Source organism: Prionailurus viverrinus, chromosome A2 (genome assembly GCF_022837055.1).
Source record: "Prionailurus viverrinus isolate Anna chromosome A2, UM_Priviv_1.0, whole genome shotgun sequence".
NCBI lineage: Eukaryota > Metazoa > Chordata > Mammalia > Carnivora > Felidae > Prionailurus > Prionailurus viverrinus.
Window position 1 is genome coordinate 67087553 of NC_062562.1, and position 18528 is coordinate 67106080.

General features: G+C 37.4%; 1 pseudogene; it reads right to left on the reverse strand.

Moving 5' to 3' along the window:
• Positions 1-9793: 9793 nt before the first annotated feature.
• On the reverse strand, positions 9794-10482 carry LOC125153386 (shugoshin 1-like; annotated as a pseudogene).
• Positions 10483-18528: the final 8046 nt, after the last annotated feature.

Below are 18528 nucleotides of genomic sequence, written 5' to 3' on the forward strand. Positions count from 1 at the left end.
AGTAATGTACAGAAAATTGAATCACAATCTTGTACACCTGAAACCAATGTAACACTGTATGCTAACTGTACTAGAATTAAAATTAAAAAAAAAATACACACACAAAAAACGAATAAAGCCAGTGGACTAGTCTATCCTTGTATTAGGTAACTGAATTTACTGAGCCCTTCAAAATGGAATTCATGGGGCAACCTGGGTGATTCATTTTGTTAAGCATCTGACTTCAGCTTAGGTCATGATCTGATGGCTGGTGAGTTTGAGCCCCGCGTCAGGCTCTGTGCTGACAGCCCAGAGACTAGAGCCTGCTTCAGATTCTGTCTGCCCCTTCCCCGCTCATGCTCTCTCTCTCAAAAATAAATAAACTTAAAAAAATGGAATTTGTTATTTACGGGTACCTAGAATGTGTGTTAGTTGGTAAAGTGTAGTTTGGAACTGAACAGACATATATTCAAATCCTAACTCCATAATTCATTACCCCTTATAATGCAAATAAATTCTCCAAGTATATTAAATATGAGAATGACTTCTTATGTTAATGTAAATTTTAATTGAGATCACACGTTCATGTCCATGTATTTGATGCTAAGAACATAAGTTTTCATGTACTGTTAACACACAGGGTTTGACCTATATTGAGCTGTCAATAGTTATTGTAATAATTGCTTATTGCAAGAATGAACAAGGCAAGTGAAGTAGTGAAGAATTGGAAGCCAAAATAAAAGCAACTAAAAAAAAATAGCGAGAAAGAAAGCCAATGCAAGTCCAGAACCAGAAGTGACCCTCAAGAGTAACAGGAAACATCTCAGAAGGTGTGACATCCTCTGAGCTTCGAGGGTGATTTTTCATACTGTACCCTGAAACATTTGGCCCATTTTTCCAAAACTCAAATACAAATGTGTATAACTTATTATTGTAATGTTGTATGTTGCTCCTTGTCACATATCATACTTTCTGAAACCTTATTTTCCTTTTCTGATTTAAAAAGACAGTCAACATTTCAGGGAGCGCATGAAATGGATTACATTTTGTAATTAAGAGGGTGAACATTTCAAGAAAAGTGCAGTATAGGCAGATTTTGATGGATAGAACATATAAATCAGAAGGCAGAGTTTTTATGTTTATTTTTTTTAAATATGGTGAACAACCTTGAACCAACAGAGTTATTCACTTACCTGAGAAGACTTACTTACTTACCTGAAAGACTAAAACCATGTGTGGGAAAATTCCCATTGCAAATTTCTCACAAAAGGATTCAAAGTTATGTAAGAAGGATATAAAAATAAATTGTAAGACTGAAGTACCTATATGATAATTGATCAATTACATAGCCCTTGCATATGTGGATTTATTTTGAAAAGGAAGGAAAGAGATTACAAAATGCTGTCGGTGTATAGCCAGGGAAGTTAATTTCTTGTTAGTATTTTTAAGCTTTTATTTTGAATTGTGTTAATGTTTATTTATCTATTTTGAGAGAGATAGAGAGAAAGAGAAAGAGAGAGAGAGAGTGTGTGTGTGTATGTGTGTGTGTGTGTGTGAGAGAGAGAGAGAGAGAGAGAGAGAGAGAGAGAGAGAGAGAAGATGAGCAGGGGTGGGACAGGGAGAGAGAGAGAGAGAGAGAGAGAGAGAGAGAGAGAGAGAATCTCAAGCAGACTCCATGCTGTCAGCACAGAGCCCCATTCAGGGCTTGAACTGATGAACTGTGAGATCATGACCTGAGCCAAATTCAAGAGTCGGATGCTTAACCAACTTAGACACCCAGGTGCCCTGGTAGTTTTAAGCTTTAAAGCACTTCAGAATATGTATGTACGGGCTCAGGAAAGGTAAAGAATAAGAGGAAGGTGTTAAAGATTATGAAGAACAGAAACATTCAATAGAAGAAGATAGAGGCAAGAGATAAGTTCTAAATGTTGGGGTTTTAGAAAGCTAAATACTGCAATCTATTTCCTACCTGATGTCACCATCCTAAGCAAAAGATTAAACTCAAGTTTATCTATGGCAGTAAGAACTGACCAGTGTGATCCAATGTGATCCAATAAGAAATACTTAACATTGCTATATAATATTCTTGCTTAAATGGCTTAATTGAATCCCAAGTAAATCAGGGCATTCTACAAGGCCACTGGTCTTCCGTCTTCATAACAGTTGGTGTCATGAAAAACAATGTGACTAATTTACCAGTAGGTGACTAGATAAATAAACGTGAAGGGACTGTTCACAAAAAGAAGCAAGGAAACATAACAATCCTATGCCTACATAAACTTTGATCAAATTCTGGAATAATTATTATTTAAAAGACTATGGCATATATTGTAAAGTAATTGAATGCATTTGTATATGGATAATGACATGGATAATGTATATGGATATGATAATAAATATATTGCCCAAAAAGTGTGTGTAGATGTATAAATCATTAGAATCCACATGGTCATGGGAACTACAGACAGCAATAAACATCTATACAACGAAGATAATTGAGCATTAGGGATTGAAATGGGGATAATCAATTTTTCAATGCAGAGGAAAATGACTTCAAAAGTAGATTGAAAATCAGAGAGCTTGTTGAAGAAATAAATGAATGATAAATGGGCAGTGAAAGTCAACACAGGAAAGAGTATTAAGAATAAGGGAGTGGTTAATAGTTTAAAATATGGAAGAAAGAATGAATGAAATCAACATGGAAGGGTTTCCATTTGGCACATTTTTAAGCTTAGGAAGAAGCATGTCAGTGGGATGATGATGGCAGAACCCAGATTATACTGGTTTATTGAGTGAATTACTGGTGAATCATTAAAGACTTTATATAAATTTGCTTTTCGGGCATATATTAAATGTTGCTATTTTCGGCACAATCATAGTATTGTAGTTTGTAGGAGAATATACACACCCTTAGGAAAAGTGTGTTGAGTATTTTGGGGGTGAAACATCATGATATAGAGACAGGCAGATGGAGATGAGGTGAGCAAATGTGGCAAAATGGTAACAACATTTGGTAAATCTTGGTGAAAAGTATAATAGTATTTACTGTACTATTTGTTTGGTTTTTCTGTAGATGTTTAAGTTTTCAAAATAAGTCCATGCAGGAAAATAAAAGTCTTCCCTTTTTCCTTTTCTGAGTCTTGATACTAACGGAAAAGTTAGGTAGAAAATAGACTTCTTGATTTACAGTTTATCTTCATTATTCACATAATCTGTATTTGCAAGTTCACCTACTTGCTGAAAGTTATTGGTAACCTCAAACTCAACACTTGTGAATTTTCATGGTCATTGGCTCAAATGGGAATAGTGGTGAAGGTTTTGAGTTGCCAAATAGGCACATTCCTAGCTGAGATTAAACAATGCAGCATGCTCCCTGCTGATTTCTGCTCTCATACTGTAGAAAACCCCTGCCTTTGCATTGTCTATGTAGTGCCATATTTTTTTGTCTTTTCATTTGTTTGTTTTTTGTTAATGATTTGGCTGTTGAACCTGCCCCCGGGCATCCTGCTGAATGCCATTTTGTGACTTAAATATTATTAAATCTATCCTTGCTGCCCTTTGACTCCCAAACCTACACCATCAGCAGTTAATTTTATGTTGTTTTCTATTGTTTTCCATTATTAATACATACTGGTATTTTTTTCCCCTCAATCACTTTGCAAGTTTTTAATAGAGAACATACCAGTTATGTCTAGGCTCTAATGTTCAGGCAGAAATTCAACCAAGCAAAACTTGACAAGCTCCCTCTCTCTTCTTTCCTGAGGTGTGGGTGTTTTGACAGTCTCTCTTACGCACTGACACACACAATTTTGCTTCTTTTGCTTTGTTTGTTTCTTGAAGTTCATTTTATATGAAGAGATCCCAAGTAGGTGCGCACAGCATGCATGTGTTGTGTGTGTGTACGTACGTTCATATTACCTAATTCTATGACTGGGAAGGGTCCGTGATGACGAACTGAGCCAAGTTCTTGTCTCTTTGGAGGTCCTGCCTGATACGTGAGTACAATGATACACTACAAAGTCAGAAACAGATGGAAAGGACATCAGACATTAAAAGTTCTTCCAGAAACCTATGGATGAGAAAAGCAACCCCATAGTCAGTGAGCCAAGAGTATAAACAGAATCTTTATGGAAGAAGATATCAGAATGTCCACTAAACAATGCCAGGTGTCAACTCTCAGACATGCAGTGTGCACAGTAGGGCTCCGTGTGTTTACAAGCCAGGCTGGCAACATTGGCAAGGTTGTCATAGGAGGTGTCAAATGTGCATGGGGAATGTGTGGGCACCAGCGGGGGTGAGAGGTGTTCATGGGTGGTTGTCATCTGGAAGCAGTGTTTAAAAGTATAAGGGTATGCCTGGGTGGTTCAGTCGGTTGAGTGTAGGACTTGATTTTGGCTCATGGTTATAATCCCAGGGTTATAGGATCGAGCCCCACATGGGGCTCCACGCTGAACATGGAGCCTGCTTAAAATTCTCTCTCTCTCTCTCTCTCTCTCTGCCTCTCTCCCCCCAGCTTGCACTCTCTTGCTCTCTAAAAGAAAAAAAATGAAAAGAAATAAGTTAATTAAAAAACTAAAAGTACAATGATTTATTGTACAGAAATGCAAATGAGGGCACAGCTGTTTAATTACAAAGAAATTTATCACAAGATTGCCTCTCATAGAAATTAATAAATAAATAGCTGAGACTGTCCGTTCGAGTCAGTAAGGAAAGTAGAGGGAGACTGCATGAGGGGATAGTATGCAGCTGTAATAAGGACACAGAACTACATACAAATATATGCATTATCTTAGAAACTTCAAGATATGCTGTTGAACAGCAGTAATGATAAGAAGATAACAAAACTCTCCCCTCTTCTCTCTGCCTTTCTCTCTCTCTGTTATTCCGTGTAAACACACACATACACACACACACACACACACACACACACACACACACACGATGTCTGTATAAAAACCAGCTCCAGAAATCAAAAAGAGTTATAAGTGCAAATACTTAAGAAGGCCTTACAGTAATCAAAAAGTACAAACCTGCAGTTAAAAAATTAAGTCCTGAGGATGTCGTGTATAGCATGGTGACCATGGTTAACAATATCGACTGTATGTTTGAATGTTGCCAAGAGAGTAAATCCTAAAAGTTCTCATTATAAGAAAACAAAATTGAACCTGTGAGTGGTGATGAATGTTCACTAAACTTACTGTGGTCATCATTTTATAATATGTGCATAGATCATATCATTATGTTGTAAAGCTAAATGCAATGATATATGTCAATCATATCTCAATTTAAAAACTAAAAAGAAAAAAAGGAATGTGAGTGCAGTTAAGCTAAATGAAAAAACACATTTGAGAAAAAATAAATAAAATAATATAAGCCAGAGAATTTTCTGGAGGCAAATTACCATGTTAGACAGTGAAATCTCAACCTCTTGCAGGCTGTTTCTTTTCTTTCTTCCCACCTTCTTTCCTTCCTTCCTCCCTCTCTCCCTCCCTTTCTCCCTCCCTTCCTTCCTTCCTTTCCTTCCTTCCATTCTCTCTCTCTCTTTCTTTTTTAATGCTTATTTATTTTTGAGATAGAGAGAAAGAGAGAGAGAGAGACAGAGAGAGAGAGAGAGAGAGAGAGAGAACAAGCCGGGGAGGGGCAGAGAAAGCAGGACAGAGGGTCTGAAGTGGTATCTGTGCTGAGCAGAGAGCCCAATGCAGGGATGGAACTCATGACCTATGAGATCATTACTTAAGCCAAAGTCGGATACTTAACCGACTGAGCCACCCAGACACCCCTGTTTCTTTCTTTTTTTTAAGTAAGACATTATCATTTTCAGATTCATTTTACAAAGAGTACAAGATTTGCAGGCATAAGTGCACCAAAAGTCCTATATATATAATACTAACACATTTTCTTTATATTTTCTTCTCATAAAAAGAGCAGATAAAATTTACCCAGCTCATTTAAGAGCATTACTATTGGCAAGATTTTCCATATTAATAGTAGTATAATTAATGGAGAGAAATATTTCATTAAAGGAAATTGGGATTTTAAATATTTAGCTTCTTAAGATTACTCTATCAAATCACCTCACAGCGTCATCAGCAGGCATTTAGGTGAGGACAGGAAAATAAGGTGTAATCCTTACCCTCAAGGACTCAAAATCTCTACTATTCTTAAGAATACATCAAAGTAATTCCCACTATAATAATAATAATAATAATAATAATAATAATAATAATAATAAAAGCTTGTAGGGTATAGTGTTATTAGTAAAACAAACAGGAAGCTTACTTGGTTTAAAAGTATAATTGATTTGATTTCTCAAGCAGTTTGCTCCAATGGATTTACTGGGAATTTTGTTTGGTTAGTGTCAATCATCTATTTATCTATTCACCATTTATAGAATATTCTGTATAGCCCAGGCACCACATTAAGTGTTGAAGATTTAGAACGAACAAGTAATCCTATGGCTTGTTCCTGAGGGTGGGTTGTGTTAGCGTCTTCGTAATGAGTCTGGGTGTTGCAATGGGAGTGCGTAGGACAATGTTAGCATAGTCTCTCTTCTCCTCATCTTAGAATCAAACATGGGTCTGAAAGATGCCCAGTTGTTAAAAAGAAAAGAATGAAAAAGAGGGCCTGCCCAACTGTCCACCCTTCTATGGAGAGTGAAGAGAGAAAGCTTTCCAGGTTCTGCTTTTTATACTGCAACAATGCATTATTTGATTCTTTAGATGAGTCTATATTTCTATATCATAGAACATAATGGCACCAACAAATGCTTATAAGAAGTCTGAGGCAGGGAGTCTAAATCCAGATGAGCCCAAGGAAGAGGCAGAATATAGATGGAAAGCATCAGAAGTGGAGCTAGGACACCAGAGCTCAGAAATGGAGCTCAGAATGGAAGCTATGGGCAGGTGGTGGAAACTTCTCCATGGGGTGGAGCATGATGTCTGTTTTGGGGTTTTCATTTTGTTTGTTTTGCTTTGTTTTCAATCTTATACAGAATCATATTACTCTTTAAAAATGGAGAAACTATAATGGCTTAAAAGCTTAAAAAGATATATACAAATGTAGGCTATCAATTTTCTAAACTGAAAGAATGCTCTCTCATTAGTTAATCAAAAACTTTATAATAAACAAATCCAAAAGTTCTCAGCATTGAGACATTTCATATTGGAAATTTTCGACTGAATAAGGGCAGAATCTTAAAAATCCTTGATATAATAGCTCATAATTTTTGCTGAGGGATCCCTTCGAATGATGGACACTTAGAATTTAGAGTTCACAGGTAGTCATATACCGGTTCCCAAGCCCCAGCCAAGTTCTCTAGGGCTGAGATCTCTGTTATGGACTAAAGAGCTTTCACCCAGCACTCCCCACCCCCAACAACTGCGTATATTGAAGTTTCAACTTCAAGAGTGGCTGTATTTCGTGTAAGGAAGTAATCAAGGTTGAATAAGGTCAAGGCGGGGGGGGGGGGCGGGGGCTGATCCAATAGGATTAGTGTCCATATAGGAAGAGACCTTGAGTGCCGTGCCCCCTCTGTGACTGCGCACACCAAGGAATTGCCTTATGAAGACAGAGCTGGGAGATGGGCATCTGCAAGCCTATAAGAGGACTCTTACCAGAAGCTGAAGCAGGAGAACCCTGATGTTGGGCTCCCAGCCTCCAGAACTATGGGAAATAAGTTTCTGTATTTACACCACCCAGTCTATGGTATTTTGTTATGGTGTCCCAGATAATCTTATGCACAGTGGTATGAGAGATACAGACAACTTAGGGTATATGACACAAAGAAAATCAACTATTACTATTTTGCCCTAATATTACAGTACATAGTTTCAAAAGATTCTCTATCTGCAACAATCATTCACTTTATCCCGCCCCCCCCCCCCGCCCCTTAAGGGGAAAAAAAATAATTCCAAGAGCTTTATAATTAAAATATCTTCACTTTAATAATCATTATCGCTTCCCAAAACAGTTGTGTAAGACACATTTCAATTAAAATGGAGGATTTGGGGCGATGAAAGAAATTTAAACTACTACAGTGCTTAAGACATTTATTATTCAAAAGAAAAATAGCCTAAATCTGTAAAAGGTTTAAAATAAAACATCATATTTCAGGTATAGCTATGAACTAATGTTCATGATCTATAGAATTCAGTCAAGAGACTATTGTTTGGCAATAGTGTGACCCACCTGTGCTCTCTTACAGAATCTCTCTTTGGAGAAATGGGGGTTAGGTGGGATGAATTTCAATGGCATTCAACAAATAGCTCCATTGTACTTTTTTTAGAATTCTGTTTAGAGTCACTTTTCCTCTTGAAAATAGAATTCAAGAAACACAAATCTATGAAAGAGTCCCCTCTTCGCTATTTCGATGCTAGTATATCTTCCTTATAATTCACACTGCCTGTGGATCTATTCTTAGGCTAAGACACTGCTGGACTTTCTTTATTCCTTTTTAGGAGGAAAAACATTTTCTGATATTCAGTGGAGGGGATAAGAAGACACTGGCGATAACCTTTAGGCAAAAACTGAGGTAACAGTTGAATGTCTAGTGGTGTGGTGGTAGGGGTTTTTTGGTTTGGAAATTTCCATCTCTTTTTGTTTGTTAGTTTGTTTTTCTTTTGTTTTCAGAAAGGCAGATCTCTCTAGTTTCCCTAAAAAGGTGTCTGGGACACTGAGATGAGACCACGTCCTGGACAACAGAACAACATCTCAATAGTTGTGAGGCACAGAGAGTGTAAATGCCACATTCCATGAAGTGAAGGAACTGAAGTATCTAAAGTGATTTGCTAAAATTCAGTCATTGCCTGCAGATGCTGGAATTTTCCAAGCAAAGCAACTAGTGTATGTCTTGAATAGGATATACCTCCATAATTTCTGATGCTTTTGAGATAGAATGGTGCAGTTATTTCATTAAGAAGTTTCTAGGGATTTACTGGGATGCTGTGGAGGGACATTATGGACACATATTATCAAATATACTGATTTACCAGTTAGCATTTGAATTTCTCCTAATTAAATTTCTTTTTAATCTGTGTGCATGTGTTTCTGATTTATTTTTACCTTTTCGGCCCTGACAGCACCGAGAAGTCTGAGTCTTTGTAAAAGATATTTTACAAGGGTTACAGGTCCCCTGCAGGATCGTGTAGGGTCCTGTAGAGAGATTCTGATAAATGCCACTGCTCAGGGATCCACTGAGGTTTCCATGCTCTATCCATGCTTAATCTTCTTAATGGATACATTTTCATGCTCATTTGGATTGAAGCTTGGTGATTGGTCATTGGGCTCCTAAGTGATTGGTTGGTGAGATTTTGAATGTACTTGCCAATGTTTTTAGGGAAAGTAGAAATCATCAAACTCATTCACAGACACTCATTTTCAGACTCATTGTTGCTTTCTCCTAGTTTAGAAAATTTGCTCCTTTATTTTGCCTGAGAAGTGTGAGATGAACATCCACTGTCAAATGGAAATTGTTAACGTTACTTGAACTGACATATCCATCCAATTTTTTTTTTTTTGGTGGGGGTGGGGGATAGTGTTTTGTTTGTTTTTGTTGTGTTTAATTTTCACTTTTGTTCCCTTCATGCCTTGATATAAACTTCAATTTTCCCTTTTAGTTTTCTTTATTCTTTTTCCTTCCTTTTGCCCGCTATGCTTAGTTTTAGTTTGTTCAGAGGTAGACTTTAAAATGACCTGGTTTAGTAATCCTTCCTGTGAGGATTAGCTTTGGTGATTAATTTCATCCTTGTTCCATTGATAGACGTTTGTTCAACATTTTCAGGAAGTATATGTTTCCTAGCCAATTTGCAAATCTAATTTAATCCAAATCAAAAGATTCATCCGGCAAATGATGGGTGTCCAAGTCACCCAATGTAACATATTTACATAGATTGATAAGACCTTTCTTTAAACTGAGGTGGGCAGGTACAGTTCTAAGGAAGACATTATCTGTAGACCCACCTTCTCCTGGGCTAGAAGATGCAAAATAGAATCCAAGTCTGTCTTGAGGAATAGAAGATATTTGGTTTTCTATTTGGAATAATTCTCCTTGTCCCAGAAGTCCAACTTCCTGAAGAAGAACTTATAAATTCTTGGTGAGTAAATCCCTGGCTTTGCCATCACTGTTGGAATTTTCTTCAGGGGGATTCACTGTGCCCTTGGGTCTGAGCAGTTTATTCTGTTTTCTGGGAAGTCACTTTTTCTTTCAAAACCCATAGCTGACATGTGAGGTAGTAATATTATTTTCTCATCCATGAAAGGATGTCCTGTGCTTCCCCCACTTTGGATTTTTCATTTTCCAAGACTACAGCAAACACTGTGTTGTTGTCCTTGTAATTTTTCAGCAGCTTAGAAGTAAGCGTTGGTGATACTTTGGTAGAACACAGGTAGGACAGACTTACATTGGTCAATGTCTGACTAGTTTTTCTTTCTTTTCTCTTTCACTTGTTTCTTTATTGCCTCTGCACTGCTCTGAGGGGACTTTTCAAGGCACCTTTCATTGACCATCTTCTGCCTTGGCCACCACCTCAGCCACCATGGTGACCCTCCTCCTCGCAATCCAAAGCTCTGTAAGGCTGCCTCACAGACCTGGGCTGTGGCTCCATCTCCCTGGTGGAGACTTCTATGACCACACTCGAAGTTATTCTCTGCATTCACTCATTGGTTGCTTGGGAATCACTGGATGTCTAGACTTTGCTACAGTCTATCAGATTTCTAGTAAAGGATGAGAAATAGAGTGTTTTTAAAATGAATTTATTTAAGGTAAAAAAAAATCACACATCTCTCCTACCTCTCATCTCACCCTGTGGCAAACACCAATCTGTTGTCTGTATCATGAGCTTGACTGTATATATATATATATATATATATATATATATATATATATATACAGGACGAACAAGGACGAAATATATATATATATATATATATATATATATATATATACATATATATATATATATATATAGACAGACATTTGTTCAACATTTTCAGGAAGTATACATTTCCTAGCAGATTTGCAAATCTAATTTAATCCAAATCAAAAGATTCATCCAGCAAATGATGAATATATACATGTATATATGCCAGATTCATCCGGCAAATGGTGAATACATACATGTATACATATATTCCACATATAAGAGAGATCACATGATATTTGTATTGGTCTGATGCTGCCTGACTTGTTTCCCTTAGCATAAAGCCCTCAAATTCCATCCATGTTATTGCAAATGGTAAGATTTCATTCATTTTGACAGCTGAGTAGTATTCCACTGTGTGTCTATGTATGTATGTGTATACATAATATATATAATCAGTTTTTTATCCATTCATCTATCAGTGGACATCTAGGTTGTTTCCATATCTTGGCTATTGTAAATAATGCTGCAATGAACATGCCCAGAAATGAAATTCCTAGATCATATGGTAGTTCTTTTTTCAGTTTTTGAGGAATCTCCCTGTTGTTTTCTACATAAATTTACATCCTTACCAACAAACACAAGGTCTCTCTTTCTCCACATCCTTGTCAACACTTTTTATCTTCAGTCTTTTTGAAAATAGGCATTCTGACTGGTGTGAGATCATTTATCACTATGGTTTTGATTTGCATTTCCATGATGATTAGTAATGTTGAGCATCTTTTTATGTACCTGTTGGCCATCTGTATATCTTTGGAAAAATATTTATTCAGGTCTTCTACTCTTTTATGAATCAGATTGTTTGTATATTTGCTATGAGTTGTAGGAGTTTTTTACATATTTTGAATATACTTCCTTAGAGGAGATATGATTTGCAAATATCTTCTCCCATTCCATAGATTGCTTTTTCATTTTGATAGTTTCCTTGTTCAGAAGCTTTTTGGTTTCATGTGGTTCCACTTGTGTGTTTGTGCTTTTTTGCTTTTGCTTTTGGTGTTAGTGTCAAAAAGTCATTGCCAAGATGGACGTTAAGGAGGTTACCATCTATGCTTACTTCTAGTATTTAATGGTTCCAGGACTTGCATTCGAGTATTCAATCCTTTTTGAGTTGATTTTTGTGTACTTTTGGGTTAATTTTATTTTTATTTTTTTATGTTTATTTATTTTTGAGAAAGAGAGAAGCAGAACATGAGTTGGGGTAGGGGCAGAGCGAGAGGGAGACACAGAATCTGAAGCAAGTGCCAGACTCTGAGCTGTCAATACAGAGCCCGATGCGGGGCTCGAACCCACCAACCATAAGATCATGACCTGAGCCAAAGTTGGTTGCTTAACCGACTGAGCTACCCAGGCATCCCACTTTTGAGTTAATTTTGCATGTAATTTTGTGCATGGTGTAAGATAGTGGTCCGGTTTCATTCTTTTGCATTTGGCTGTCCAATTTTATAGCATCATTTATTGAAAAGACTATACTTTCTCCACTCTGTAATTGTGTCCCCTTTGTCATAAATTAATTGACTATATTTTCATGAGTTTAATTCTAGGCTTTCTGTTCTGTTCCATTGATCTATATGTCCATTTTAATACCAATTCCATACTGTTTTGATTGCTATAGCTTTGAAATGTAATTTGAAATCAAGGAGCATGATTAAATTTACTCTGAAGTATTCTTTTTGATGCAATCATCAATGAGATTGTTTTCTTAATTTCTCTTCCTGATAGTTCATTATTAGCATATAAAAATTCAGCAGACTTTTGTGTATTGATTTAGTATCCTGCAACTTGATTGAAGTGGCCTATTCTAACAGTTTTCTGATGTAGTCTTAGAGTTCTGTCTATGTGATCTCATGTCATCTGTATATAGTGACACTTTTACTTCTTCCTTTCCAGTTTGGATGAATTCTCTTTATTTTTCTAGTTTCCTAATGCTCTAACCAAGACTTCCATTACTATGTTGAATAAAGATGGAGGGAGGGGCATCCTTCTCTTGTTCTTGATGTTAGAGGAAAAGATTTCAGCTTGTCATCATTGAGTGTCATATTAGCTGTATGTTTGTCATATATGGCCTTTATTTTGTTGAGGTATATTTCCTCTATAGACCTTTTTAAAGTTTATTTACTTCTTTTGAGGGGGTGGGGAGAAAATGAGCCAGAGAGAGGCAGAGAGACAGGAGGAGAGAGAATCCCAAGCAGGCTCTGCACTGTCAGCACAGAGCCCGACCTGGGGCTCAAACTCACGTACTGTGAGACCATGCCCGGAGCTGAAATCAAGGGTTGGATGCTTAATTAACTGAGCCACCCAGGTGCCCCTCTATACGTATTAGGTTAAGAATTTTTATCATAAATGATGTTGAATTTTGTCAGATGATTTTTCTGCATTTATTAAGATGATCATATGATTTTTATCCTTCATTTTGTTAATGCAGTTTATCACACAGACTGCTGATTTGTGGATGTTGAGCCATCTTTGCATCCCTTGAAAAAAATCCCGCTTGATCATGGTGTGTGATTCTCTTAATGTATTGAATTTGGCTTCTAATACTTTGTTGAGAATTTTTACATCTATGTTCATCAGGGATATTGACCTATAACTTTCTTTCTTGTGGCATGCTTGTCTGGATTTGGTATCAGGGTAACACTGGCTTTGTAAAATGAGTTTGAAAGAGTTCCCTCCTCTTCTCCGTTTTGGAAAAGTTTGAGGAAGATTGGTATTAATCTTCACATGTTTGGTAGAATTCACCAGTGAGGGCATCTGGTCCTGGACTTTTGTTTGTTGAGAGATTTGTGATTACTGATTCAATATACTTACTAGTAATTGGTCTGTTCAGCGATTCTGTTTCATCATGATTTAATCCTGGTAGGTTGTATATTTCTAGGAATTTTTCCATTTCTTTTAATTTGTCCAATTTCTTAACATATGATTGTTTATAGTAGTCTCTGTTTATATTTCTGTGGTATTAGTTATACTTCCTCTTTCGTGTCTAACTTTTTCTCAGTGTCCTCTTTTTCTTGGTGAGTCTGGCTAAAGAAATGTGTACTAAATTTATCTTTTCAAAGAAATGGCCCTTAGTTTCATTGATCTTTTCTATTGTCTTTTTCATCTCTACTTCATTTATTTCTGCTCTAACCTTTATTTTTTCCTTTCTTCTACTAACTTTGAGCTTTGTTTGTTCTTTTTCTAGATAAGGGTTAAATTTAGCTTAGTACATAGAATTACCAACTTTGTCAATCATATTTAAGGAGATTTTCTGGTAACACACACATGAGCTAGCTAGTTTTGAGAGAGAAGAGAAGAAGAGAAAGAAGGAAGGAGGAAATGGGGGAAGGAAGAAAAGAGTGAGAGGGTGGGAGAGATAGAAAGAGGGAGAGAGAAGACAGGAAGGAAGGAAAGAAGGAAGGAAGGAAGGAAGGAAGGAAGGAAGGAAGGAAAAAAAGAAAGGAGGGAGGGTGGGAGGGAGGGAGGGAAGGGAAGAAGGGAGGGAGGAAGGATGGAAGGACAGAAGGAAGCAAGGAAGCAAGGAAGGAATGAAGGAAAGTCTGATCCTTTCAGAAGAAACAGACGGTACAAGACACGGGGATCAAAAAAAATCTGCATATGATTTTAAGTCAAGGCATCACAAGGGGCAGCAAGCTTGGAGAGAGAAAGAATGTGTAAGTGCTTGTACATCAACTTTGCATCTATTGCCATAAAAAATACTCTCCTCTGTTCCTACTGTATTGGACAGCAAGTTAATACTCATGTCTGTCCCACAGTTTTTATTTTATTTTTTTCTAAGATGCTCCTGAGATCAAGATTCTGGGATTCTACATCAATAAATCCCATGTTTGATCACATGCACCATATAAAAGTAATATAACCCACTCGTCCATCAGATAATATACAGGGTAGACAAATAGGTTTCTCTCTCTCTCTCTCTCTCTCTCTCTCTCTCTCTCTCCCCCCCCCCCCCCCGAGCATCTGGTTAAGGAAAGAAATCATATCATAGCAATTTTCTTACAGCATCAGTATTTATATCCTTTTTATTCCATATCCAGTCTGTTATCCTCAAAAATTTTCCAATTTCTCTTTCAGTAGAAAGTGTGATTCTTTAAAAAGGGGGATTATTACTGGGGCACTTGGGTGGCTCTGTCAGTTAAACATCAGGCTTTGGCTCAGATCATGATCTCGCGGTTTGTGAGTTCGAGCTCCGTGTCGGACTCTGTGCTGACAGCTCAGAGCCTGGAGCTTGCTTCCAATTCTGTGTCCCCCTCTCTCTCCGCCTCACCCCTTCTCGTGCTCTCTCTCTCTCTGTCTCTCAATAATAAATAAATATTAAAACATTTTTTGAAAAAAAAAAAGGGGGGGGGGGTTATTTGAGATATAAGGTTCACCAAATGCCAAAACTCAGCATCGACTCACCGTAACTTCCAAATGAGATTTTAGTGTGGTATAGGGAGCACAGAAAAAGGAACCAGTTCACTGAAGTGGAATCATGATTACTGCCCCACCTGCCCTTAGAACTTTCTTATACCCTTTGTAAGTTTTCAGGAAGCCCTGTGTGCTAGCATTATTGAAAATCAGCAGGATTTTTATATGTGCGCTTTTGGAAGAAAACCAAAAGGATGCGATTCATCTGTGGCCATGCACCTGGCTTTTTATTTTAATGGAAAATCAAGTCTATTTTATTTTTCCCCTTTTATCTGTGGGCAGCAGAGTTTTCTCCAGTGAGGCTACCTTGGATTGTGTCAGTTTTGAGATATCCATATTAATGGAAACTCCCAAAGCCAGTACATTGCAGGTATGTTATTTACAATAATAAACAGAAGATTGAAAAAGTACCTGTCTTCGGATGCTGAAATCAAAGAAGCAAAATAATTTGCCTCTTGGTACCACAAACATTAGGGAACTTTCAACTCATCACATCTTTTCCTGGGGCCAGCTGGAGTTCGCAGGCCAAATGCTGGTCCATCAAGATCATTCTCTGTTTCCTTGAACAAAGGATTTCCGTTTGAATTAGTAACATTCCCAAACGCTTTTTATGCAAAAGTATTACAATGGGGAATGTGCCTAATGATTCATCAGCACTTTGATGTTTTCTGAGAGAATTTCTGCCGCAAAGGGATCTGAAGACAAAACTTTTCTATAGGCTTGAAATCCTTACTGGAGTTGGAAAAAAAAAGATGCCATGCAATGTGGTCTTGGACAACAACAAAGTCCATTTCCACACTTTGAAATTGGCTATGTTCTTAGAGCCCAGTTTTCCAAGGTGTGTAATGAGGGATTCCTGATAGAAAGGATTTTGAATTGGATAATATAAAACCACACCTTTATAATAATATGAAAAAGATCGACAGAGAGAGGCAAGAGTTGTGTTACTTCCCATCTACACTTCCTTCCTTACTGCATCGTTTTCTTGCATCCATTAGCACAGAACGTACACCTGAGGTAAAGAGATGTATACCACACTGTTTAAACCTGAGTCTTCAAGAGATTTATTGTTTAATTTTAATTTTAAATTAATAAATTTCTATTTAAAAATTTGGGGGGATATATCATCAAGGAAATATAAAGCAATAAGTATAAGTCATCTGTATTTCCACCATTAACCCACTGAATTATTAACTATTGACTTGTTAAACTGTTTTTTTTTTCCCAATAAATATTTATTAGGTGCCCATTGTGTGCATGGTACATTGGGAAATTGTAAGAGACAACCTGACTTCAATAAACATAGTTTAGAGGCACCTGGGTAGCTCAGTCGATTAAGCATCTGACTCTTGATTTTGGCTCAGGTCACGTTCTCACGGTTCGTGAGTTCAAGTTCTGTGTGGGGCTCTGGGCTTCCAGCGTGGAGCCTGCCTGGAATTCTCTCTCTCTCCTGTCTCTCTGCCCCTCCCTACTCACTTGTGTGCACGGTGTCTCTCTCTCTCTTCCTATTTCTCAAATTAAATAAACAGTTTCACAAAACTAAAAAATAAGTGCAGTTTAACAAGAAAACAGATTTTACTGTGTTAAATGGTGATAAAAATATAAGCACTATGAGAAAAGATAGGGGTTATACTATTTATTTTATTTTTTGCTAAGAACATTGAAAAATTTTTTTTTGTTTTTGTTTTGTTTTTGTTTTTGTTTTTGTTTATAGAGAGGCGAGTTTTGGAAATAGAATCTATGGAATTAGAAAGAGATCCAGACAGAGAGACTTATACTTGTCATCTCAAGGTAAGAAAGCATAGATCTGGCAGGACAGCGAGATGGGATCACTTTGAGCAGAAAGCAGTAGGCCCGTAGGGAGAAAGGTCATCTTGGGACCTTGGAGAGCTTGAGGCAGCCAGATATTAATGCTTTCCCAAACAGGAGAAGCTATATATGTCAATATTTAATAAGATCAATGCCATGTGGGAAAGTGATTCAAGTAGCAGGTATAAGGACATTGCAATTGTTCACACAGGAAGAAATTATTTTCTTACTAGAGAAATGACAGAATTAATACAGGGGATGAAATGTATGTAAAAAAAAAAAGACGATGTGGTTATAGAATTGACAGGAATTTCAGGCCACGGACTAGAATGACGAGGGCAAGGTTAAGTTTATAGTGTACCCAACGTGTCCTGCTTACTGGCTGGAGGGTGAACTATTAACAGAGAGGAACAGAGTAAAGGGACCAAAAGTGGCTAAAGGGAAAGATTTGTTTTTAACAAACTTTTTAAATTTTAGAATGATCTGAGCTTTACTTAAAAGTTGCAAAGCCAGTGCAGAGAGTTCCCGTACGGCCACACACCCGGTTTCTCCTATTGCTAACCTCTTACGTGAGGGTCAATATTGGTTCATCTCTGGTAACTTTGCCACAAGTGATGAACCAATGTTCCCGCATTATTAGTACACAAAGACCATATTTTATTCAGGTTTCCCTAATTTTAATCACTTGTCGTTTCTCTGTTCCAGAATGTCATCTGAGATACCACCTCACATTTAGCCACCATCTCTCCTCAGGATTCTCTAGACGATAACAGTTTCTCAGATTTTCTTTGTGTCCAACGACAGTTTTGAGGAGTGCACATCACCCGTTAGGTCCAATGTCCCTACACGGGGATTTGTCTTTTTTTTTTCTCATGAATCCACTGGGGTTCAGGATTTGGGGGGAAGAAGACCATACGAGATAGATTGCCATTCTTATCACATCATATCATGACCAGTGCTATCAGCATGACTTAAACAGACGCCGTTGACATTAACCTTGATCATGGGAGCGAGAGGGTGCTTGTCAGGTTTATGCACTGCAGAATGACTTTTTACCCTTCTCGTTATTGCACACTTTGGAAGAAAAACACCAGGCACGGCCCACATTTCAGTAATGGGGAGTTTTGCTCTCCTTTCTCAAGAGGGTAAATTGGGTTTTTAATATTTGTGTTTGAGGAGGAGGCCATGTCTTACAGGAAACTGCCTGCCAACCACATCAGTGGCCAGTCCAAATTAGACATTTATATCAGCTATGAGACTATCACAGGAGAAAACAAGGCTTTATCAAGGATTCTGGTGAACCCATACCATGTTCACAACAAATGTACGGTAATACCCCATTTGTTCTTCTGAAATGAGATCACAGATAATATAAACTGTGCATAGCAGCGCCCTTTAAAAATGCATCATTACTTAGGTA